This window comes from Festucalex cinctus, chromosome 6 (assembly GCF_051991245.1).
Source record: "Festucalex cinctus isolate MCC-2025b chromosome 6, RoL_Fcin_1.0, whole genome shotgun sequence".
NCBI classification, from domain to species: Eukaryota; Metazoa; Chordata; class Actinopteri; order Syngnathiformes; family Syngnathidae; genus Festucalex; species Festucalex cinctus.
The window spans coordinates 3,323,171-3,338,002 of record NC_135416.1 but is presented as its reverse complement, the minus strand read 5'-3'; the positions used below and the strand labels follow the sequence as shown (position 1 = coordinate 3,338,002).

General features: G+C 38.0%; 1 long non-coding RNA gene across 2 annotated transcripts in view; it reads left to right on the top strand.

Moving 5' to 3' along the window:
- Nucleotides 1–14,832, top strand: part of LOC144020138 (uncharacterized) — a 137,086-nt gene that overhangs the window by 113,617 nt on the left and 8,637 nt on the right. For both annotated transcript variants that reach the window (XR_013283810.1, XR_013283809.1), the window contains exon 6: nucleotides 10,878–11,085. This is a non-coding gene — a long non-coding RNA (uncharacterized LOC144020138). The remainder of the gene's footprint in view (nucleotides 1–10,877; nucleotides 11,086–14,832) is intronic.

Here is a 14,832-nt window from a genome sequence, read left to right as displayed (position 1 = left end):
ATTTTTTTTTGCAAATATGTCGCCTTCGGTGTGGACAAGGACACACGGGGCTGCGCTAAATCCAACCACTTTCCCTTCGATAAACAGCGCAAGACAGATGAGAGTGCTTTCATGGAGTCAGCAAATCATTTGGGTGGAGATTGATGTTCTCTCATCTGCGTGCGTGTGCGCGTGCGTGTGTGTCTGTGTGTGGTCCGCAGGCACTCACTCACAAACTGACAATTTTCTTAACACTTTTTGTGTCTTCGTGTTGAGTTTAGGACTACAACTTACAATTATTTTAACTCATTCACTGGCAGCCATTTTCACTGTTTTACTGGATTTTGACTGATTTAAGGCCCACAGAATATTCTATGTTCTATTGCTATAAAAACATGGAATCTACCAAAAGAGAGATTAGAGTCTCTTCTTTTATCAGGAAAAAAAAAAAGTATATTTCTACCCGTTTCCGTTTTGCAGGAATTAGCATTAGAATAATAGCTAAGTTTCATCATTATTCACAAACCTTTTTAGAATTGTGGGAAAACAGCTTGTTTTCATCATGGCCCTGGTTGATTTAATATACTCTGCTGGCCGTTTTTTTTTTTTTTTTTTTTTTCCCATTACTAGCATTTCTCCCACCCGTTCTCTGCAGTTGAGAGGCTGCATCAAAGCCTTCTGTATGCTCTAGCATTAAAAAACAAAACAAAACAAAACATATAAATACATCTTTGGGACACAATACAATTATATGTTTTTGGGAGCAAATGAGTTAATAATCAATTAATCTGTCCATTATTTTGTCAATAAATCAATGATTTGTAATACAAAGGTTTTAATTTCCATCCCTTTAAAATAAAAAACAAGGACATTATTTCAAATTGATAGTGTTATGTTCTGGATTTGGATCCCAAAAACGCAGACACAAATAAGATATTAACTCTTTATTCGCATAAAATCGAGAGGCGTGGAACAAACTTGACTAGACGAGAAACGACGAGAATGTATCAAGAATCACGAGACGCTAAGCTAACTTGGGCTGTGGAGTTGCACAGAGGAACAGAGGAAATAATCCGACAAAAACACACACTTCTCAGTCAGGCTTATATAGACAGTGAATCGATCTGATTGGTTGTGGCTAGACATGTGGGTGACATGACTGACATGGAATCATCTGATTGGCTGTTGACCAGATAAAGAGATTAAAGATTCCTGACATCACATAGCTTCTGACATCACATAGCGTCTTACCAGTTGAAACTAGATGCTGGTTACATCAGTTCAAAACAGACACTTGACCACACGGTCATGACCCAAACATAACCCTTGCATGACCCAGTCATGACAGATTATGGGACTTAATTGCAAAATGTGTTTTTAAAGGTACTAATTGTACGTGAAAAATAATGAAAGTATCAAATTAATTAAAGACCAAATGTTTTTATTGCTATAATGGGCTAAATAAGTGAAGTATCCCTTTAAATATATATATATTTTTTTAGCAATGTCGATTTGACTCACGACATGAAGCAAAATAAAATTGCAAATATTGACTAAAACGTAGTGCGTGTGCGTGCGTGTGCGCGACGTAGCATTAAATGAGCGTTTGTAAGTCCTTCGCTGACAAGGCAATTAAAGAGAGATGAAGTTTCTTTTTTTTTTAGGCCACCTTCCGCAGGGATCTTGTGGCAGGTACTCGCAAGGTAATTGCTGTAAAAATTCAACCCCGTTCCTTTTTTGTGTTTGGCCGACAGCTCGTAAATGATGATCCCCCTCCGAGGCTCACGCGCGGGCGTCCGTGACTCCCCTCCATCAGTCCGCAAAGGCTACTCGGGTGCAAAATCTTCCTCTGTCTCCAATTTAATGTCACGCTACTAGAAAAGACGGCGAGGGTGCGATGAAATGTGTTTTGGAGGCGTTTAAGTTGTTTCGAGCGCTGGGGAAACTGCTTTTGTAAACAAAATGCAAATAATAACATGGCACTGCAAATGAGATAATAGGAGAAAAAAGTGGAAGAATAAATAGAAGTGTCCATTTGAAAATCCTGTTCAGTGTTTGATGATTGACACATCATGTCAATGGCTGTGACGACAGTATTGATCGATCCGTCCGTCCAGCAGTAACGGTAGAAAATGAGAATTTCCAGTAAAGCATTAGCACTTACACGAAGACTCAGCAATTCTCGACCGTTGCTTTTTTGGCGTCTTTGCTTTTTTTTTTCTGCCAGCTTCTCCTCAGCTCAGCCATCTCACTAATTAAACTCAAATCACATCAATACTTCAAGTTGTGGTAGGGGGAGGGACATTTTCTTGAACCTGTACACCTCAATGGTGGGGAATGAAATGCTCCCTCGTTATAATAATAAGGATGTAGCCGTGTTCGGAATGACATCATTTTAACTCATTCACTCGCCGCCATTTTCACATTTCGCAATCCCGTTCGCTCCCGGCTGTTTTACTGGATTTTGACTGATTTTGCAAGACCCACAGAATATTGTGTTCTATTGCTATAAAAGCATGGAACCTATCAAAAGAAAGATTAAAGTCTCTTCTTTCATCAGGAAGAAAAAAAGTATGTTTCTATCAGTTTCCGTTTTGCAGCAGGCCTTTTTTTTAAGGGGGAAATGCTAATATTTTAAGAATCGTTTCCATAATTTACAAGAAATGGTTTGCAGTGATGTTAGAATACAGTCAGAATATTACAGGTGGGTTTAAAAAAAAAAAAAAAGTAAAATCACATGAGAAAAACAGACAGAATTGCACAACAACAAAAAATCTGGCCATTGTGAAAATACGTTCAGATTTTTTTAAGAAGTCAGACAACTTGGAGAATAATTTCTGAATTTTACAGCCCCCCCAAAATGGAAAACTGTAAGAATGAAGTCTAAATAGTGGAAGAAAAAAAATAGCAATGTTGTGACAATTAAGTGTTAGTTTTATGAGAAAAAAAACCCATGTAAACATCCATCCATCCATTTTCTTGACCGCTTATTCCTCACAAGGGTCGCGGGGAGTGCTGGAGCCTATCTCAGCTGGCTTTGGGCAGTAGTCGAGATACACCCTGAAATGGTTGCCAGCCAATCACAGGGCACATCTAAACATTTTAAGGGTAACTTCTAATTTTAATGACGAAAGAGTTACAAAACTGTTAAGTTAAAGTCAGAATTATATGAGTGGGGCAAAAAGAGAATAAGGCCAGATTTTTATGAGAATTTTCTGTTTCCATTCAGTGAAAAGGAGGATGTGAGGATGAAGTCAGAATTAAACAACACAAAAATTATTTTGTGGCATTAACTGATATATTTATGAGAGAAAAAAAAGTATGTATTTTGGAAAAAATGTGTTGTGGTGACAGTTTAGCAATCATATTATCAGAAAAGAAATCAGAATATTCTGCAATCGATGTCCATATCACGAGAAAAGAGTTGCAATATTATGAGGATAATGCAATGCTAGCGAACTGGCAAGCCAAAAGGGCTAAGGAAGCTAACATTACCGTACTTAATGGAAATGACGGTAAAATGCAGCATTGTTACGATTATCACTGTTATTGATATTCTAATGGGTGCAAAGAGGAATATTTATGTGTATACATGTGATTTAACACCTTCCTTGTTATGCCAAAGTTGCTTGAATATAAAAAGTGAAGCGCTGTAAATAAGAACACACTGGGAAAACCCTGATATCCCCCCCCCCCCCCCCCCCACACCCCCCCAGGCTTGGGAGAGTCAGATAAAGCCAGTGAAAAGGCTTTGTGTCAAGCTCTATTAATCCATGCCGGTGCTTAAGAGATGCTCGTTAAATCGCGCGGGCGTGTGTGTTGCGTGTGTGTGGTGAAGTAGCTTAGTGCTGATGTTGCACCTCACTTTCACTTTTTTTTTTTTTTTTTTTACGAATTTTAGTCACAACCATGCAGGTATAAAAATCACATATACAGTGAATCCCCACTATTAGCGACTGGCTATTCCTTTACATTCTTGTTTCTATTTTTCTTTATGTAAGACACATTTAACAAAAAATGTTTTTGAAGGGCCTGGAACGGAAGAATTTCAGCGGGGAATTAAACTAAACAGAAAACAAATCGATTTACGTGTTGTGTATATTTAAAATAAACACAAAGTTTAGCCTTTAGTCCGCTAGCTTAATGCTAGCGCTAACACTTGAAGGTGGGTTCAAGGATATTTTTTGTGGCTGCGTCTTCCGGGTGGATCATCTTAACGATAGTTTCTCGATCCTGTCAATCAATATGCGTTCCTAGCTGCGCATGCACACTTCAAGCGTTTGTAGCATTGTAGCTAGCTTCGCGTAGTGAGCTTCGGCTACGGCCATTCATCGTTGTAGCTCCACCGAGCTGACCGCGTACTTTGAAAATAGCTGAGAGCAGCAAGAGGACATCCGTATGAAGCGAAACCGGCTGCGGAGACTGATGAAGATGATGATGATGACGATGAGCTCGGACGTTAGCGACATTTGAGAGGCGTTTACCCCGGACGAGTAGGGGAGCTGGTAGGATGGTCTTCCGCATGCACAATTTTTTTTTTAAACGTTACAAACAGATGTTTGGCTTCCACTTTTTGAGAACATCATTGAATCCACCTTTAATTCAGTGCCAGCCATTTTCAGACCCTTTAGTACTGTTACGATTGAGATGCTGCGGTGGACCCAAATGCAGAGAAGCAGAGGTGTAGTCAATAAAGGGATTTAATTAAACAAAAACAAGGAGGTAAACAAACAAAACATCAATTAAAAAAAAACAAAAAAAAACAAGCAAGGCAAAACATGGTGAGAACTTCAAGGCAATAAATGACAGGAGGAAACCACAATGAATCGACGTGGACAGAGGGGAGACAAGAAACTAAATACACTCGCACTAATTGACACAATGAGACACACCTGGACAAGACAAAAGTGGCAGAGGATGCTGATTGGTTGACACACGAGGAAGTCAGGCAAACACAGGTGGGCAGGATAACACTTGACGAGACAATGGGAGACACAAAACGAAAGCAGAACTTGAACCACAACAAAAACAAAGAACAAACCAAAACAATGACCCTACCAAATGAAAACTAATACATAGTTTATATTCTAAAGGACATGAAAAACATGGAAACTGCATATATAATCCTTTGAGCAACTGATATTTGAACATAAACAATGCAGCAACACATTCAGATATCGCATATAGGCTACATTGGATGGTCAGCAATCGAATGAAACCCGTAAGTAAAGCCTCCTACTAGACTTTCTTAATTCCACATTGGTGGGCAAGCACTCCGGAGACCCAACTACGTGTACACAAGCAATTAAAAAGTCCATTTGTCATAATATGTCCCCCTTTAAACTGAATTCCAAATGACATCATTCCCCTGCGTGATTAATTAAGCGCATCAAAGCAGGTATCCCGAACCTGGCAACACTTTCCAATCACAAAATGCTTCACAAGCAAACCTAGCGCATGCTGGGAGATGTTATTAATGCCTCAAGGCCCTTTTCACGTCAAGCTCTCAAAACGTTTCTGACAGAAGCGCCACACGGAGAGAGGAAAATAAAATATCCCTTTTTTGGCGAAAAGAAAAAAAAAAGACCTCTAACCAAAGCCATCTCGGAGTGGGTGGCCATCTGCCACTTACTACCTCCTAGGTGGAGAGTAGACCAAAAAAAAAACAAAAAAAACGTATAAGTCATTAGAGGAAATTTAGACTTTGAAGCACTGACGCATGACACATTCAAGGCTGCAGGCAAGCGGGAAATATTTTGGAGTCCAACCTCACTATTTTTTATTTTTTTTAGGTAGACTTCATGTTATAATAATAAAACTTTGATTTAAAAAGCACCTTTCAAGGAACCCAAGGACATGTGCGACTCTTCAAAACGGATAGTTTGTCGTCACTGTCCAATGACAAACATCCACCCCAAAAAAATCTCTGTTAGAACAAATGATTTTCACATTGGTACTTGGTCTCTTTGCTAATTTGTTGAGAAAGATCATGAAAAAGTTGAATTGTTAACAAAAACACCACATGATTTGCCTTTTAAATTAACAAAGACAATGTGTAGGGACTTAAACGTGACCCTTGAGGGGCGCCACAAAAACAGGCTAGGTTTAAAGTGGAAGTCAAGTCCAAAATTTTCATGGCAACAATATTTCTGTGCCCCCCGCTATTAATATTGCATTTGTAGAATAAGAATTAAGAAGGCTGATCCCCGTTTTCAGCCAATTTGACGTTAAAAGTTTTCTGGGTTTGGTCACGTCATGCTAGCTTGCTAACTATGCGAGCTAGTTGGCGGCTAGCGCCTTTTGTCATGGCGTAGAAAGATTTTTAGACTCACACATAAGAAATCTATTGGGTTTTTTTTCACAATCTTGAAGCCTCATTAACTCGAGAGGGGTCACAGTTAGCTTGCGTGCTAACTAGCAGCTAGCACCACTTGTCACAGCGTGTCGACTTTGTGGAATATTGTACAATTGTACATTTACTGGAGGCTTGAGGTAGATATATTTTTGTGATTCCCCCATGTATAGTTATAAGAACAATTTTGGCAAGACGACGACTTGATTTTTCATGATCTTGAAGCCTCATTTTTTTTGTACTTAGCAATGTTTTAAATCGTAGCAACTCCATTTTGTGTGGCGTCTCACATTTAGACATGTATTTTCAGTTGACAGGGATTTTAATTTTAATTAATATTTTTTTTGCTACTCAGGTTTGGTCCCTGACCCTCATGAATAGCGAGGGGTCACCGTATTCTTCTGTCCTTAAATGGAAAACTTACTCGAGGGCCTACACAAACATGAAGTATGAAAAGGCAAAAACTCTTTCCATACATTGCTGACAAATGTGCTTAAAAAAAAAAAGTGGCAGAAAATCCTGTCAAAGTTGTCTTTTTCTACATATGGAATCTATTTAACAGGCTCTGAGCCTAAATGTCTTCTTTTACAGCACTTTCCAGTCACTTGAGAATAACACCTGTGCATCTTTGTCTGTCAGCGTAAAAGCTTTCAGCTCGTCGCCATGAATAATTCATGCAGTCCCACAATAATAAAAACAAAAATCACAATACGCCAGCTCACCGAACATCGTATTGTGCGGAAAAGTAATAATTCGATTAGAAACGACAATAAACGCGTTCGCGTTGTCGTCCTTATCATTTGTAAAGAAAACATCTGCCAGCCGGCTGATAATAAACGTTCACAGTGTGTGATAAAGAAAAAGTGATAGTTTAGCTCAGCGGGAGCTAGCGCGCTAAAAGCCGGTCGGTGCTTCCAGCCGCCCAATTATCCCACCTGCACCGTCAACCACCCCGACAGGCAGGTCGGAAATGTTGGCGTTCGCTTGCTGTGTTGCAGTTAATCTACTGGCAGCTGGCAAAAATGACTCGAAGCAAGCGAAATCAAAGGCGATGTTGATATTTTACGTGAAAATACGCATCATTTGTAATTTGACAAACAGTTTTGACCTCGATGAGTCAAGGTTGTTGTGCTCAATTGGCACATAAGGGAAGTGAAATGAATAGAAATGCTGTTTAATCCATTCCATCCCCACATTTTGTCTTAGCGAGAAAAAAAAATAGCACACCCTATTAGTGTTAATTTCATCAACGAAAACTAAACAAAAAAAATTTCCTCAACGCACATTATTCTCCAGACTACAACTAGATTAGACTAGACTAAAACCCTCATTAATATCAATAACTGGGACTAAATCAGTATACATTTTCGTCGACTGATGAAGACGAGATGAAAACTGGACTAAAAACTTTGGACATTTTAGTTCATGAACAAAAACAAGATGAAAAGTTATATGATTCTGTAAAATCTTGTCTCTGCCAATCTGTCACTGTGACACTGTCAAGGAAAAGTTTAAAAAAATAATACTACATTTTTGTTATTATATAACATCAATCCAATGGCTTTAATGTTCCAAAAATAATGTTAATTTGACCGCTAACTAATGCTGGCTAACCTATTAGCTCGTAGCATGGCCATAGTAGCAACTTGTTGATATACTGTAACTGTGTTAAGCTGTTTTTCATAAAAAATATTTTTTTTTTTTTTTTTTGGGGTGAAATAGTTTTAGATCCGAAATGTTCAACATTATCTGCTAACACAAAAATATATGGGGGTAAAATGGTTGTCCTGACTAAAACTAGACTAAAATGTTGACAGTTATTGTTGACTACAACTACTCAAATTAAAATATGCTTTCTTGCATTAAAATAAAGACTAAAATACTAGATTTCTAGACGACTAAAAATGTACTAACCAAAAATGGTAATAAAATGTTATAAAAACTAACAAGCGTGATTGAAACTAGACTAAAACTGAGACAAAATGTAAAAATGACGGCTAAAATTAACACTAAACACTACAATATTGTAATTAAATGCATAATTAAACAATATGCACCTTGTCATCTAATGCTTCAATCCAATTCATTGTGCTGATCCTTGTGGTATGCCCACCTTGGCCACTGGGAGGCACTATAATACCACACAGTCTTGCGGACACAAATGAACAAGAAGAAGAAGAAGGGGGGAAAAAATGCTTCTTTTTACTCACTGGTTTTTACTACTAGTCACTCAGTAATGTAATGTAATACTGTATTAGTCATTTTGCGTCAAAGATAACAAATGCCTGTGAGTATTGTTGTAAATGAGCTATCTGTTCTTCCAACATTTGTGTTCAAATCTCCTTTGCTGAAACCGGCTAACTATTAGCACGTCGGTTAGCCTAACCCTTTTCACACATCATTTCCCCTGAAATTGTGCTTTGATTCTGTAACATCCATTTAGACTTTATTGCTTCCGGATGATCTTTGTGTCTCGCCTCCCATCGTAACGCAAGTACACGTGAGTCACATTTCACACCAGCCACTTGGCTCCTGACACATTGTTGCGCGCCCGCGTCACTCAAGGGCGCCGAGCGGCGAGCTCGGAACTGCCCGCGATCTAATTACGGACGTCTCGCTCGCTGTCAGTCACGCCGGCAAGGCCGCCTACGGCCCGTGGCCGCGCGTGATGGCCTGTGAAAGCGGCGCAAGGGCACGTAGCCTTTATCTCCTGTGCAATGCGTCCTCACACTTTCAATCAACGAGAGAAACTCGCTCTCGCTCTGTGAGTGGACACACTCGAAAGTTTTATGCGACAGTAATGCTCTTGTTTATGAGATGAAATGCGCGAGAGTGAGGTGCCACTCAACCATACCAGGAGATGAAATTGCGGCCGTTCCAAAGCGTTGGCATGAACAGCCAAACAAGGCCGTAGCAACAACTCAAGATTTTGATGTTGTTTGTGTTTTACCGTCGATGTGGTGATGTGAATCCTAAACCCTTTTCGATTTTCGGCCTAGCTAAGGCACTCAGTAAGATGCTGTAATATTAATCGATGGTTACTATCGATGCTAACTGTTAGCTTTGCATTAGTATTAACACATTCACTGCCAGCCCAGCAAAAAAAAAAATGCATCATTTGACGACTTTTGCCGTCAATGGCAGCGAATGAGTTAAGGTAAGCGAACTTTCCAAAGGCAAAGCTGTGGATTTATTCTGCTGCTTAAATAGTTAGAGCGCCACAACATAGCTGTTTAGCTTTAGCATTAGCTTAGTGGGCATATGATTATTTTATCCATCCATCCATTTTCTAAGCCATTTTCTCCTCACAAGGGTCATGGGTACACGCTGAACTGGCTGCCAGACAAATTCAGGTGTTTATTTTTGACAATAAACTTAAACTGGGAGTGGCATTATACAGCGGCAACCTGCTTTTTGAATAATTTTAATTATCAAAGTGCTTTTTTTGTAAAACAAACTATTATTAGGAAAAAAAATTCCAAGTTCAAAAACAATTTGTATTGCATTCTTTGGGGTGGGGGTTTGGGTGGGTTGGGGGTGCTTTATTATTCTGAAAAAAAAAAAGTTTTTTTCCTTTATGGTTTGAAAAATTAACATAATTTTATGCTAAACAAAACCCAGTCTGAATCGGATTTTTTTTTTATATATATATATAAAAACATGAGTGACATTAAACCGTTTCAAGCCTCTTTTTTGAAGAATTGTTTAATTGTCGAAGTGCTGTAATTATGAAGTGACATTGTTGCACCTTTTTTTTCGGCGAGAAATATTTTCGAAAAAGTGTTTGAAAAACATATGCATTTTCATCAAGGGGGAAAATTTCATGGGAAAGCATTTTCTTTGACTTCAAAATAATGTTTTTTTCTTTGGCTTCAAAATAATATATGTTTTTTATTGAATCAGAAAATCAGGTTTGATGTTAAAGATGCAAGTGTATCGAATCGAATCAAATTGAAATAAAAACTTTACAGTGTATCGAGATACATATTGAATCATCTTTTATTGGGGAGATGCACACCCTGAGTTTATGCCTCTATTTATTGTGGGAATGCTGAAGCATTCCCACAATAAATGTTGTTGTGATTTTTATTCGATATATATATAGTCTGATTCCACATTACTTACAGTATTTGCACAATTTAACATTTAAAATAAACTTTTCTCCATTCATTTTCAATGGGACATACATTGAACTTTTTCTAAGTATCACTTTCCACGCCCACTTCCATACATATAACTTATCATCATTACCAGGCGTCTGATACTGCTCGGTGGCACAGTTGGTAAAGTTCATTGTCCAGTAACCATGATGTCATAATTTGATAATTTATCTCTCAATTTACTTCATAAGCATTTCACATGCATTCAAATCTTAGCATTCATCTTTCAGCATTCCCACGCAATTTCTCCAGCAATTGCACTTTGTCTAGTTGGAAAAATACTCCTTTTTTTCTTGAAAGCCGACACTTATTTTCTCAGATTTTGCCTCAGAGTATGCGATTTTATTTTTTTAACATGGCCCTCACACTCCTTCTTATCCCAGCAGAACAATCGCACATTTTGCCGAGAAAGTTTCCACCCTGCTTGGTTGGCTTCCAGAGGCGAGATAAGGCGGACTTGTTGCTCCTCTGCGGCGGGCGAGCATCACGAGATGAAGCTGGATGACGGAAGGAGGGGAGGAAGCAGCAGCAGGAAGCCCCCAGACAAGCAATAATTTAACTTTAATCTGAGCTCTGCAGGTGGACGCTGAACAAGTGAGCAGATTTACTCCCCTTACATCGAACGTTATCGCGCGCGCACTCGCAAACACACGCGCACACACAAAGAGGGATCGCCGAGAGAAGTTACAAGCGGAATTACACTGATTGCCAAAGAGGTCACCCTTGATAAGGAGGGAATTGCTTGGAAATTGTGTTTACGTGCTGGCGGCGGGCGCGAGCAAGTCGGAGATGGGAATCAGCGGCCAAATAGGAGCGGGGGGGGAAAAAAATAGGTGGAATGGCGGATTTCACATACAAAATGATGAGTTGAAGTCACAATGTGGAAAGTGAGGAGACTGATAACGAACCTGACATTCACCTATTGACTTTTTCGAAAGTCATTCACATTTGTTTTCTTTGACAAAACATGTAAATGTGTCTTTTTTTTCTTGGAAAAAATTCTCGAAATATTCTGATTTATTTTCTGTGTGTTTATGACTCTCTTTTTTTTAATAATACTTTGTCACACAAAAAAATCCCACTTTATTTTTTTTTGATATTATATGTAAATATGTATTTTTTTTTAAATAGCTTTTTAGTCCTGTCAAAGTTAAAGCTTTATAGCTTTTAATTCTTGACTTAAAGCTTTATCTCTGCAGTTAACTCTGGAGTTAAAGCTTTAACTTTGACAAGACTAAAAAAAAATATATTTAAAAAATACGTATTTACATTTAATCTATCATTATTTATTGAAGTCATTTTACATTTTTTGAAAGTCATTCAAATTTGTTTTCTTTGGCGAAACATAAGTTTATTTTTTCTTGGGAAAAAATGTGAATTTATTCTTGAAATATTCTGATTTATTTTTTATTTTTGAGTCGATTTAAATTGGATATGCTTATGACTTTTTTTCTTTCAAAATCCCACTTTAATCTTCTGAATTTATAACATTTAAAAAAAAAATAGTGCTGTCAAAGTTAAAGCTTGAGTTAAAGTTAAAGCTTTAACTCAGCTTTAAAGCTTTAACTTTGATATGGCTCGTTGAATCCGCCTTTTGAAAAACTTGACATGTATGTAAATGTAAATATATATATTTTGTAAAAAATTTTTTAATCCTGTCAAAGTTAAACCTTTATAGCTTTAATTATTGACTTCAAACTTTATCTCTGCAATTAGCTCGGGCGTTAAAGCGCTAAAGCTTTAAAAAAAAAAAAAAAAAAAAAAAAAATCATTAACAATACATCTTTACTAATGTGATGTCTTGACATTTTTAGGAAAAACAATCTGGCTTAATTCATGTTGATAATGTAAGATTATAACATTATATATAACGTTTTAATGTATTTCCTCTAGCCCGAGTGCATTTTTTTATTTTATTTTTTTTTAATTCTATTTTAGGAATATGCTGACTTTTGGAAGGTTTTGGCGTTGCAATGTGCAATCCTAAGAGACTGTACCTGTAGATTCACTCTTTTGAGACGATATGAAAAGCCTGCAGAAATATTCCAATGGAGCAGATTGGGCATGTGGCTAACGAGCAGGGCCGCCGAGTTAATATTTCCAATATGAGTCTATCCTCTTTTGATTAAAACTTTCCCCTAATGATTGTTTTCATTTTGCCGTTTCTTCGGGGGGAACCGACTTGCTCGCAGTCGAGTGATCGCGCGTCTGCCTTTCCCCAAAGAGATTTTCAGCTCCTTTGAGCTCATTGTTTTTCATTTTCCGGGGCCGCGACTTCGCTTCACTCCGCGTGCGCTCTCATCAGCATAACGCTTTTGCGCTCGACTCGCTCGGATTTCCCGGCGGAGGCGCGAGGGCTGGAAAGCAGGGCTCATTTGTTTACTTTTCACACTATTCCCTAAAAATGCCGGTTGCGTAATAAGGCCTCGTTAGCCTCACCTTTTTTTGAGACAAGGGTGCAACAATACAGGAGAGAACCAAAAACAAAAAAAAGTACGGTTCAGCACGAGGGATGTAACGATATCCAAACATCACGATATGATATTATCACGATATGAATGTCACGATACGATAATTATCACGATATTGTGGGGAGGTTGACGATAATAAAAAAATATTATAAATATTATATATAATATATATATATATAATATATAACAAAAAAAGTCACAATATTGTAAAAAAAAGAAACACAAAATAGTGTTTTTGTACATTAAAGCAATTAAAAATATAAAATATTCTAAATATTATATATTAAAAAATATATAAATATAATATACATATTGAGGCACTAATGCAAGCACACATTGAGTTCCTCCACATATCGACAAATTACGTTCCTTTTCATCTGACCATTGGTGTGGATTTGAAGGGCCCAAACATGCCTTGTGAAAATTAAACCGCACTAAAAAAAAACAAAAAAAAAACTGCCACCAGAGGGTGCTAGAACGGCACAAATGGGAATCAACCTGACTTCTTCTTTTTTTTTTAACAAATGTGCTGCTTCTAATAGCGTGACATGATGACGACGATATATTGTGGCAGTTTTAATATCGCGATATCACGATATTGCCGTTATCTTTACATCCCTATTCAGTACCAACCAGAGCAGTAATTTTAATATTTCATACAAATGTTCCCAAGACCTTTGTGTCATTTTTCATTAATGTTTGGTAATAGAGCAACATGTTAAACATTTACTTTTTTTTTTTTTTATTTTTACTTGACTATTCTGTCTAGCAACACTCATTGTGACCGGAAATATTTACAAAATCTGTATAGAAATAATGTTGCTTGCTAATATATTGTCATTTTATTTTCTTTAATCCTCTTGACATGTTTTTTTTTTTTTTTTTTTGTGGACATGGTTAGCGCTACCTTTTGCCCTTCACTAACGTCCGTCCTCCAGTCAACAGCTGTTGACACGCTCTCAATTATGCGGCAGTGCGCCTCAGCGTCGCCTCGGACGAGATGAACGATCGGCGTAATTTGTGTCCTGGGCCGAGCCATCCATCACGTGTGGGTGAGAGTGTCGCCTTAGTGAACAGAAGCATTCAAGTGAACACTTTGCAGCACACCTTGATGTTAAATGCACTCAGCGGACACTTCATCACATGCGTACGACGTGCTGCGTGCGGACAGACATCTTGGAATTGTCTGTATGTGGATGGACAGACTGTTAGTTAGTTAGTTAGTTAGTTAGTTAGTTAGTTAGTTAATTGGTTGGTTGGTTAGTTGGTTAGTTAGATGGTTGGTTGGTTAGTTAGTTGGTTGTTTGGTTTGTTAGTTGGTTAGTTGGTTGGTAGGTCATGAGATGAGTCAGACTCGGTTTATTTGGTTAGTCAGCTCACCAGTCAATTAATTTGTTAGTTAGTTAGTCATGAGATGAGTCAGACTCGGTTAGTAGTTTGTTAGTCAGTCAGCGTGTTTGTGCACTCAATCAGTTGATTATGTAGTTTGCCAGTCAGTTAGTCAGTTGGCTGTTCGGTAAGTCAGTCCGTTAGTTTGTCACTAGGAAAGTAGGTAGGTAGTAGGTCAGTTCGATTGATAGGTCAGTTCTCCAATTAGCTAGTCAGGTTGTTATTTGGTCAATAAGTTATTTGCTCAATAAGTTAGTTGGTTAGTCTGTCAATTCGGCAGATAGGTAGGTAGGTCAGTTCTCCAGTCAAGTAGTTGGTTAGTCAGTCAGGATGTTTGTGCACCCAGTCAGTTGATTATGTAGTTTGTCAATCAGGTTGTTAGTCAGTTGGTTGTTCGGTAAGTCAGTCAGTTAGTTTTGTCACTAGGTAAGTATTTATGTTATTTAGTCAATACGTTACTTGCTCAATAAGTTAGTTGGTT